The sequence below is a fragment of the Pinus tabuliformis genome, chromosome 9, assembly GCF_031772625.1.
Source record: "Pinus tabuliformis cultivar Carrire ecotype Pingquan chromosome 9, CPIR1, whole genome shotgun sequence".
NCBI classification, from domain to species: domain Eukaryota; kingdom Viridiplantae; phylum Streptophyta; class Pinopsida; order Pinales; family Pinaceae; genus Pinus; species Pinus tabuliformis.
The window spans coordinates 1,871,198,240-1,871,210,669 of NC_142307.1; the positions used below are offsets into that span (position 1 = coordinate 1,871,198,240).

A 12,430-nucleotide genomic window follows, 5' to 3' on the forward strand; every position below is an offset into this window, starting at 1 on the left:
CTCCACAGATTTCGTAGGTCTCCAATATCACTCTCAACTAATCCAAGAAACCTCCATAGGTTCCCTAGGTCTCCAAAATCCTAGCAAACCTAAAATCACAGCTAACCCCCCGCCCCCCCTGCCCCCAAAAAAAGACCAAAGCAAGAGCCAACCTCCCATTTTCTCCCTTCCTCCTTCCCCTTTTATGCCCTTTCTCTCTTCTCCACCTAAACCACCTCTCATTAATGTCATTAATTTCTCCTTCATCCTTACAGTTGACTTCTCTTCTCCCAAGTAAATCCGAGAAGACATTTGGAAATGTGATATGAAAATAAAATTGGGTAATTAATGGGAGAGGACCATGTCTTCTCCCAAGTAAATGTGAGAGTACATTTGGGAATGTGAGGTGAATATATATATATATATATATATATATATATATATATATTGATAATTAGTTGGAGAGGAGCATTTCTTCTCCCAAGTAAATGTGAGAGTTCATTGGAGAATGTGAGATGAATATATATATATATATTGATAATTAGTTGGAGAGGACCATGGCTTCTCCCAAGTAAATATGAGAGTACATTGGGGAATGTGAGATGAATATATATATATATATATATATATATAGTTGGACAGGACCATGTCTTCTCCCAAGTAAATGTGAGAGTACATTGGGGAATGAATATATATACTGATAATTAGTTGGACAGGACCATGTCTTCTCCTAAGTAAATGTGAGAGTACATTGGGTAATGTGAAATGAATATATATAAAATTTGGAATAATGGAAGGAGACCATATCCTACCCAAGATTCAATCTGAGAAGACAAGTTGGGAATTTGAATAATAGCAATAATGAATTTTATATTAGTAAATAAATTTATAGTTTCCCAAATGAAGGTATTCACCAATATTTCTCAATATTTTCAAATAATGTAAACATTAATAAAATTTGCATGATAAGATTAAGTGGGGCATTACATACACCCATCCTTCAAAAAACTTCGTCCCGAAGTTAGAGTGAAAAGATACAAGGATTTCAAAGGCGTAAAAAAATAGAGAGAGTTATAGTAGTAAAATTTGATAAGTCAAATAATGACATTACTTCCCATCAGGAGTCTCTAATTGATCTATATCCTCCTATCCATCCTGACCTACTTCCATTCCCACCCTATCCATCCTATGCTGCTATATTTGGTGGCATCGGCTATAGCGATCTAACCACTGATAAAGCCAACATGGTGTAAGTGTCGACTATATCAACCTAACTTCCCCAACAGGCAACTGGCAATCATCATCACACATCCAGGGGAGCATGTCCACCATTGCCCTCCCATGATTCCAAGTTTCGTAGGATACATGGTGGGAAAGGCCTCCACCCCCCCTACAACTAGGGTCAATGCCCCAATACGGACCACACTACAGAGCTGGTTGGACTTGTCATTGAATAATCTAGTTAGGTCATCTTACCACCTATCATTTGCATTTTACTCATGTCATATGAGTGCATATCAAGTAGATACCAAATGTAATAGAACAATGTACATTATACCTTCCTCCAGAGATGTCACGACTTTCCCTCAATGGAAGAGTAGATCTCAAGTATCATATAGTTCTTTCCCCCTACGGGTTAGCTCTCATTCATACATTTATATAACAACAAGATATATAATCATCATGTTATTAAGTCTAGTATCTTCATGTCAATCTTGCAGTTCATCATAATTTCACTAAGTCATTCATTTAAACAAATCATATCCTCTTGAGCCATATATGAAACAAAATAATTCTGATAAGTCACGCACTAGATAATTCACCACTAAGTGAGTCATACATTTAGGCCATACATCAACCATTTCTTTCGTCAATATCAAATCTATTAGTAGTTTCACGTGTCCAACCAAATGCATCAATATTACATAATGTTCATAAATATAACATGGAACTACAAAATAGAGCCTTGGTATGGGTAACTATCTAAGTCAAAATGGGCATCACAGATGCTCATGTGACAACCTTGTGCAACCCCTTGATAACAATTAGAGTTGAAACAAATTCAACTGTCCACCATGGCAAATAGCATTTGAACCCGGATATGCTTTAAGGTGGTACCAAAACCAAAATATTGGCAAGGAACGGATTAGTTCACTATCAATTCCACTAGAAGGAAATAGTATAAGTTTCATGCATATAATTTCTTTAATACCTAAGTGAATATAAAATTCCCACTCTTTGACATTTTGCCTGCACACCATTGTTAATTCAAAATGAACACATGAAGAAGCTATTACAAGATATGTGTTGTTTTATTTTATAAAAGTAAAATATCGTATCATATCTTGTAATGATACGAGCATGAATTGTGATTTGTTATACTTGAAAGGCATAATATCATTATATTGATTCTCTATAGGATCCTATGCCTATTAGGTGGATCAAATTAGGATTTAATATATAATTTAAATACTGCCATAGTCCTGATCAACAAGACTATTCTAGTGGATGACAAATGTCCATAATGTATGAGATTGGAGACATATTCATTGGCAGCACCCCTTTAGGAAGAGTTGTTGGACAATTGTTCGTGACAACTTTTGGTCACTACTCTAGGAGGCCATTCACTGTCACGTTGCTTTTCTTAATGAATGTGGATCTCTTGTTCCGCGCCTTTATTGCATTTTTTGTTTTTTATTTTTTGTATTGCCTTTGGTCCATGATAGCAGATGCTCCCTTTGAAGGTCTTTTTAGCGTTTGTAGAGTTCTTTCAAATATTGGCTATTAATGAGGTCTCTGCCAAAGTTAGGGCTAAGATATTCAATATTACTCTATTGGGGCTCATTCTATTGCACAGAGGACAACTGTGAAGGTTATTTTACTTGGCTTGAAGCCAACACGTAGCATTTGGCTAAAGAACTTCAATGCCTCTTCGGCAAGCCCATTATGGGAGCATCCCCCAACTATTGCATTTCATGAGGATTCATCCCTTTTAGGCATGATGTCAAACAGTTGCAGAACATTATTTATTATCCCACAATTTGCATACAAAGTAACGAGGGCATTCCATATAGAGTTATATGAGCAGAATATTGTTTTGATGATTCATATGTTCACAAGTGCACAGGAACAAGTCTCAATGCAATTGACATTTCCATTGCCATTGCCTACCTGTGCACTGATGACAACGTGTGCCGTTTGTTGATTCTCATGACAATAGATATCCTTTGAATAATAGTTTTTCATGTGAAGAGATTTCATGTGATATGGGAATGAGACAACACATTCCATTTGAGATGCACTGGTAGCCATGCGAGTAGTTGAGTTTCTAAAACGTTGTGTGTGTGTTCTCACATGAATCTAAAGATATCTGTTGCATGTTCTCATCTGGGGATTTTGAGAGATCTATACTGTTTTTTGTTATTGAGAAGAATACAGATATATTTTTCTGCATTTCATAATAAATGCTTTATTTTATGTCTAAAATAATGTTGTTTCAAATTTCAGTCCCCAAGGCACTTATTTAATTGGTTACTATTTATGAATTATAATCATTAATGACACTGTTTTATGAAATTGATGTGGATCCTCATGTTGCTGAAAAGATTGGGAATGATGACTATGATGATGAAAAAGAATGTATAGAAGAAAGTCCCCATAAAATAAAGCAATCGGGGCACCAAAGTAACCTGCAAAGGGACAACAATCCTTGTGGCAAGCATGAAACAACCAGAGAGGGAGGGATTGAAAAGGAGTGTACAAATTCGGGCTAGCAGGGATTGCCAGAGCCATAAGATGAGTGGTTCAAGTCATATAATTACTAGTTCTGTTCCTTGGAGACCTCCAGTAAGTCCCAAATGTAAAGTATTTCGAGACAATGAACAACAACAGACAGATTTGAACAAGAATCAAACCAAGCCCATCTCCTTGTCTCACCAAAATGTAAGCAAACTAGGATGTATAAGATAAATTTGTTGATAATTCACTGTTGATGCAACATGCCTTGCCTTTTGGATCTTATGTAACTTTCATCAATTTGAGAATTACTATTTTGGACAACGTTTTTCCAAAAATATAACAAGGAAAAATATTTTTGTACATGCTATCTATTGTTGGATGGAACTTGTAGCAGGACAATCTACTTTTCTTATTTGAAGGTTTTGTAATATAGCAACATGTTTGTAAACATGAATTCAAAATATCGAGGTGATGTTAAGGTGAAGTTTGAAATAGCAAGATAAGGCTTCATGAAGGATATCAACAAGTGAAAAATGGTTTGTCATTTGTTGTTGCACTGCATCTTTTATTCAAATTTATTCTTGCAATAGTGTTAAATTATGAAGTGGATTTTAGTTCAATAACTTGTTAAGTAATGGTGTAGCGATGCTTTCTGCAGTCAAGAAGCAGCTAACAGTTCAAGTAATGGAATTGCAAGACGTACCCAAACAGGGCTCTAAACTATTTCATGGTAGACCAGTGTCACAGCATCATCATGAGTGGATGATTAACCGAATGATAGTGACACCATATTATAAAGTCAAGTAGTCAAGAGGTAGCCCCAGGAGTGTGAAAAGCTCTGATGATGAGAAAGTAACCTGTTGGTTTGCTGGCCTGATTTCCATTGTATAGTTTCTAGTCAATCTGGATCTATCTAGAAAATTAATTCTAGATTGGGTAGAACTCTCACATTATAAGCTCAAATATTGAGAGGACAAAACTAGGTTTTGTTTGGAATTCTTTCCTCTCCCATTTTGTTGATTTGAAGTCTGTCCTATGTATCTAACCTGAGAGTATGGCACATCATAAAGTAAGGAGGTAGAAAAGTCATTTCATATTTTAATGTGCTGTTTGGATCCAAGCAGATGACATTGGCAGCTTTGGCAAGGATTTTGGATCTTTTTAGTTTCATTGCTTGACAAGCTGTAGATGCTGCCAAACTGACTTTCTAATAAATATTGGAGGTCATATTTACAGTTTACACTGACTCCAACGTATGACATGCAGGGATTCAGACTCGATACAATGAATTATCTCTCTATACTTGTGTTGGGATGGAGTTGAGGACTGTATTCCTAGCAGAGAGCATTGTAGGCACACTAGATCAAACGGTTTATTGGACTGTGGACAAGTTATGTTGAGATACTAAGACTCAAGTTTGCTTCAAAATAAAGCATGTATAGCAGGCTTGGATTGCGTGAATGTCAGTCGAGAAGCAAAACTAGTTGTCAGAGACTAAGTAGGATCTACCTTGTGCTTGAAGGCAAGGACAGGTAGATGGGCAAATGGTCCCAGCTTATCTAAAACTTTTTACGTTAGCTAAATTGACATGGTCTGCAGTTTGAGAAAGCTGCTCTCATGGCTGGTTGGGAAAGTTGAGCACTATTTTATTATAGGGAAAGTGGAAGGTTTGCAACTGATTTTTATACTTTTTCCTACTATTTAACTTGGTATTCAATCATGCTATACTCACTTAAATCTCCAAGAAATTAGGGACAAAGGTGCATACTTTGTCATATCCGATTGCAATGATATGGTTGGCAAATGTTCTTTTAACAAGAGCAGAATAAAGCATTGTCAAATGCGCTCTCAAAGAAAAAACTATTTTACCTTTTTAAAGACAATGCTCTACCAAAAACTATTTTACTCTTAAGGAACTTCAGAGCAAGTTTGGGGTGTTTTAGTATTGACGTGTATGTTGTTATGATGCTTTTCTTGCTCAATTTTGAGCTGTTGAGCAACATTTTCTCCAATTTAACATTTTTCATTTTCTATCATTATGCAAATTTATTGCATATAAAACTAATATTCTCACTTTACAAGGGTGTCTCTTCAGTTAAAATGTATCCCCATTTATTAGTTTATTGTTTTCTAGATTTTGAGTTGGGTAATCTATGGCTAAAATGGACATGCAACATTTATTGGTTGCTGATGTTCTAAAATGTGTTGGCAAGATGGACAGGCCATAGGCCTACGTTTTAGGGATCATTTTCACACAAAACTTGGGATGCACAACTCAGTAATGGTGTATGTGCATGAGACTTGTAAAAGATAATAAAATCTCAGGGTGGTATTCTAAAATAGTCATCCAATTACAAATGCAAAGAAACTAAAAGAAAACCTTGACATAACTTTCTTGGTTGTTTATGATATGTTAATAATAGTGAGAAACATACAATACTCACAGAAGAAGCTTCCATGGCAGCCCCAACAATCCCTGGAGGAAGATAGAGTCCAATAAATGGAAACAATAATCCAACTGCTATGGGGATATCCATTATTACATTATAATCCATAGCCTAAGAACGGTTAAGTCTGATTTGTGTGAATGTGCTCCTTGAAAGGTCAACGACAGTAATGACATCTTCCAAACTGCTTTTCATCAGTACTATGCCAGTAGCTGCATGGGTATATTTGTACCAGCAAGAATTACAACCACATCAGCAGCCACTAGTGCTGGAGAATCGTTGATACCATAGCCCAACATTGCAACTGTCATCCCAAACATATGTAGAACCAAAAGCACAAGGAAACAAGTGCTCTTTGTACAAAGTTGAATACTTTTATACAGTGAAACGTTTAGAGCTCTACAAATGTTTAGAGATCTGTAAACCTTTCTAATCTGTTCAACAGTCATATTAAAATGCACATGACCAGGATCAAAATATTGGGAGGAACAAACGCTTGAGGCTTAGGGGCAAACGGAAACTAAAATGTAAGTACCTCTTCAAATGCACATGACCATGACAATTCCAACCTGCTTGGCAATGGTGCTTGTAGTATGTCAATTGTCTCTTATGACTATAATACTTTAACTCATTGATTTTTAAAATGGACATCACATCTTGTGAGTTTGGCTTAACTGAATTTGAATTTGCAAATATTCCTGCAATGTCTCTGGTGAGAGACACCAAAAATATAATTTGAGCCATCTGTTTAATCTTCTTCAAAATTTCATAAGCATCTTCAGAAATAGTGATTTCAGAACCTAACATCAACTTGACATTGCCTATGAGAAAATTCAATAGTTTGGGAGCAGCATGTTGATTACAGTGTTTGGAGCATCCTTCTGGGTTCTCCCTTCTGCCAAAAGATGGATTGGGTCCAAAGGGCAGATTAACTATCATAGAGACCACCTTCAGCCCAAATATCAACCTTTTACAGATTCTTCAGGGGCATATGCATACTATCAAAGGTCTACTACATATATGGTTGTTACAATGAAAAAGAAGAAGCTCTTGCTGTTACATTCGACAGTGATTACGAGGATGATGAGTATGTGCCATTTGCAGAAATGAAAAGATGGAAGACTAATAAGCCTTCAGGCTTTGGGGATTCCAAAACATATGATACCTCACTTGAGGATAGACTTCTTGCTGAGATAGAGCAGAGTCAAAAAAAACAGATAGCTAATGTGAATAAAATGAAAAATAGAACAGTGAACAATGTCGAAACGTCGATGAAGAAAAAATGAAAACTGTGGAATATCCGAATTCAGATTCCAAAAAATGTCGAAAAGGTTAAACATGAAATCCCAAATATACAACAGAAATAACAGAAACAACAAAATGAACTAGCACCAACTAGAGTGAATGTTCGTATTGGAAACCTGCCTAAAAAGAAGAATATTGTTAGAGATTTGCAAGTGGCATTTAAAGGATGCCCATGCCTACTTCATATAAACCTTGTTGTGTCTGAAAATAAGAAAACAAGGGATCCTGTTTGCAAGGGTTTGGCATTTCTTGTTTTTTTTTTTTGAAAGCGAGGATTCAGCAAACAGATTTGCAATGAAATATAATGGAAAAAATATCATCTTTGGCAAGATTGAGAGAAATATAACTTGTAGTCTCAGTAGTCCAAGCCCTAGTTCTAATAGGAGGCACAAAAAAAATCTTGTCATGATCTTGAAATGAAGGAAAGAAAAGTTGCAGAATTGATTACTTCTTCTGCTCGAAAGCATAGAATTGTTCATGTTTCTACCAACCTTGTTTCTCCCAATCATCAAAATATTGGAGGCAACACTGCCACAACTATAAATTCCAATACAGAGTTGGGTGATGACGTTTGTCAGGATCTGAGATTATCATTTTCCACCATTGATGACCCATGCATTGAACAAAAGAAAGCACATCCATTTGTTATGGGGACAATTTTTTGCCCATTTTTCATATGTCAAAGGATGCTAGCAATGGAACTACAACAACATGTACAGTTGATCAAGGTGAAACTATGGTCCATAAAAGTCGTCTGCTAAAGAAAAGAAATGAGAATAGGGATTCATGTGAAGAACATAAAAGGAGTGTAATAGATACTTCTCCAAATTCAGGTGACATACGAAAAGAAACTTTGACTAGACTTTCTATTGACGTGGTAGAAGCAATGCAAGGGTCTGAGACAAATTCAGGTAATCATCCTGATGATGATCTTGATGTTTTGCGAACAACATTTGATGTGGCTCAAAATGGCATCGAGTGGCCTCTTAATGATCAAAATGCATCAGATGTTCATAGGCATGGTTTAGAATCAGTCCAGGAAGGTTTGTTAAGTTCAGAAAGGGCATCCTTGTTTCTAGCAATGCAACAAACTAAATTGTTGAAGTGCAATGATGAGGCCAACCAAGAATCCAGAGTTGTTGATGAAGATGATGAAATTGATGATTTTGATCCATATTTATTCATAAAGAATTTAACGGACCTCTTTGAAGTGGTTTCATCTTTTCAACCCATGTTGCTACCGAAACGAACACGGAGATTCCTGCCTATCACACTTGTCTTAGATTTGGATGAGCTTTAAGTGAAGATTGTGAATTTTGGATCACAAAGTCATCTTGTTTTCTTCAGTGCATCAGTTCCTCATAGCATTTCTTCCCACATATTGAAAACTATTTCAGCAAAGGAAGTTGTTCAGTTGCAAGCAATAGGAAGTACAGAAAACAAGGTGGTTCACGTGCCCGAAGAAGGAAGAATTTCTGGATCTTGTCCCCTATTAGAGTATATATACCATATTTTTGATAACTTTGCAACCAATCCCACACTCTTCTCTGAATATAAGAAGACAATTTTTATCAATGTAATATTAAGCACAAAAGGCATTGATACAAAAAGTAATGAGGATGCCTGTAAGAATGCCTTGAGAACTCTTCTTCAAAAACTCGAGAAGGAAAAAGGTAAATATTTCTCAAATACAGAGATTTGAATTGATGTGAAAATATTTGAACTGTGGATATCTGGGGATTCAGTTCATCTAATGGCTTGGTAACTAAGGCTATGGGAACAGAGTATGAGAGGGATGAACCTTCATTTTTGCGTATTGAAGAGGCCGGGGTGTGGATGAATTGTTACAAGAATATCTCTACAAAACCTTTCTCTTCTGCCTAAAAATTGCAGACTCCATAGTGGACTTTGGTTCTGCCACAACTACCTTCCATTTGTATTGAAGAGCCATCTACTATCGTAGAGGCTAAAAAAAAAATGCCTCGTAGAGGTTAATTATTAAGGAGGTTTATTACACAAAACCACCTTTACTTGGCTGTCATTCTAGGCTATTTCGAGGTTAAAATTCCAAGATTTGTGGTGTCGTTATCAAATACGAAGAGGGGGCATAGCCAAGTATCAAACATTGCAATTTTTGATATTTAAGATTGACCCACAACCATCCTGCCTACCATCATCGGTGCTGTAAATACCGCTTCTGAAATCCCTCTGAGGAGAAAGATACCTATCCCAATCATTCGCATATAGCTTGCCCCACGACCATACCATCCTGTGGTATTGTAGATGAAATCGGTGGCAGAGTCTGAGTGGTTTAAGGAGACAGACTTGAAGAAGATCTTTGCAAAACAATTTCCTGTAGATGAAATCGGTGGCAGAGTCCGAGTGGTTTAAGGAGACAGACTTGAAATCTGTTGGCAGAGTAGACTCAACACACATCATAAGGAACCTGATGATCTGGATTGATGTCTCAAGGCCTCTGCTATTCAAATGAAATCTCAAGCTCTAGGCAGCTACAAAACTGGTTTCTATTGCTTTTCATGGCAATAAGGAGGGTATCTTCTTTTTTTTTCAATTTAAAAACAATTTGTTATATGAATATATTTTAGGATTATAAGTCCTTATGAGGGTTACAAGCTCTTTATAACAGAATTTGGGGTTTAGTGGGCTTTGGGTCTAGATTTTGAACCAAAGCTCTGATACCACGTGTAAGGCCCCATCCTAGGGTCTTCTAACAAATCTATATTCTCTGGGAATTAAATGTAATAAGAGGCAATAATTTACTTTCTTACAAGACATTTAAACAATGATAATTTTCCATTTACAGTCTAATCCCTACAACTTTAATAGTGAACATTTCATTTCAATAACTCACATGGGTAATCTATGCATAGAGGAATACCTGTACCAATGGCCCGTTGGAGATGCCCTTGAGCTGTTGCTCCTACTGAAATGTTCCTCTTGACTAACCCAACTGGATTTACCTCCTAGCCAACTAGGAAATAATTCCTAACCCAGGAAACCTCCACAGGTTCCCTAGCCCTCCGAGCCCAAGTCCAATCAGATGTAGTGTGTGTGTCCAAGACCAAGATCAACAATATTTCCCTCCTCTCAACTAACCCAAGAAACCTTCACAGGTTCCCTAGGTCTCCAAAATCCTAGCCAACCTAAAATCACAGCCAACCCCCCCCACAAAGACCAATGCAAGACCCAACCTCCCCTTTTCTCCCTTCCTCCTTCCCCTTTTATGCCCTTCCTCTCTTCTCCACCTCAACCACCTCTCATTAATATCATTAATTTCTCCTTCATCCTTACAGTTGACTTCTCTTCTCCCAAGTAAATCTGAGAGTACATTTGGAAATGTGATATGAATATAAAATTGGGTAATTAATGGGAGAGGACCATGTCTTCTCCCAAGTAAATGTGAGAGTACATTTGGGAATGTGAGGTGAATATATATATATATATATATATATATATATATATATATATATATATATATATATATATATATATATATATATATATATATATATATATATATATTGATAATTAGTTGGAGAGGAACATGTCTTCTCCCAAGTAAATGTGAGAGTTCATTGGGGAATGTGAAATGAATATATAAAAAATTTGGAATAATGGAAGGAGACCAAATCCTACCCAAAATTCAATATAAGAAGACAAGTTGGGAATTTGAATAATAGCAATAATGAATTTTATATTAGTAAATAAATTTATAGTTTCCAAAATGAAGGTATTCACCAATATTTCTCAATATTTTCAGGTAAAGTAAACATTAATAAAAATTTCATGATAAGATTAAGTGAGGCATTACATGATTAGTTCACGACACTCAAACTAGGTTGATCATTTCCAGGTCCCTTCCTCGACTGGTTCCCCATTTCTCCCCATTCTGATTTGTCATTTTCATTCAAACCCCCATATTCTCCAAATATCCTCATCTTTATTTTCAAGGTTCCCATGAAGAGACTTACATTGTAGTTGATATTTGTGACTTGTTGTTCCAACCACGTAAACCTCACCTTGGCAGGATCATAAGGTTCGTTTACATATTCATTGACCATGCTTAGGGTTTTACAATATTCGGCCCCACCAGTCTAGATCCATGCAATCTCCACAAAATAACCAAAGAAACCTTCTTGGATAAAAAATGATACATAAACTGTCGTGGATATTTCACTGGATAGTTTGTCACAACATAAATGATAATATTATAATAAAAAATTGAGATTCTACATTATTATAGTTTTATTAAACTTTAATATCTATAGATTTAATTGTAACTAGTGCATGCATACGAATGGAAATTATGCAGAAAAATAGAGAATGACAAAATAAGCTCACATACACACATAAGATACAAGATATGCTCTCTGGAAAACCCTTTCAAGAGAAAACCTAGTTGGAAGGTGAGACTACTTCGCTCTCTTTCTTTGTCTAGAAAATAAGGCTGCAAGTACAAATAAGTAATGTTTGTGGCCCATGGGATGCTACAACGCATAGATCCTCTCTGTGTGCTCTACCTCCTATCTCTCCTAGATATCTTTTCTCAGCTATGGAATAAAATTCTCTCGAAAGAATGGAATGTCTCTTCCTCCTAGTGGCTCGGTTATAACACCACCAGATAGCCTACTAATTCTATTAATTTTGACTACATCAACTCTTAACTAGAGTTACAATATAGACTCTTCTAAAGTCTTTTACATCATAATCATTTGGCTAGCCCCTTTTCCATGAATAATGGGGGCTGACGCGACATCCTCCCGAATTATAGGTGTGAAAATAGGAAGTTCAACTTCTGAGTGGCATAAATTTTGCATACAGACTCTGATTAGCACGCTTCTTACTTCGTTGGAAAGATATATGTGTGTAGAACAACATAAAATGAAGTGGTGCTGAAGCAGAAAATTTTTACCCTAAAAAGACGTCGTTTGATACCTCAA

General features: G+C 36.2%; 1 pseudogene; it reads left to right on the plus strand.

Moving 5' to 3' along the window:
* The first annotated feature begins 6,807 nt into the window (after positions 1-6,807).
* LOC149156345 (uncharacterized) lies at positions 6,808-8,769 on the plus strand (annotated as a pseudogene).
* Positions 8,770-12,430: the final 3,661 nt, after the last annotated feature.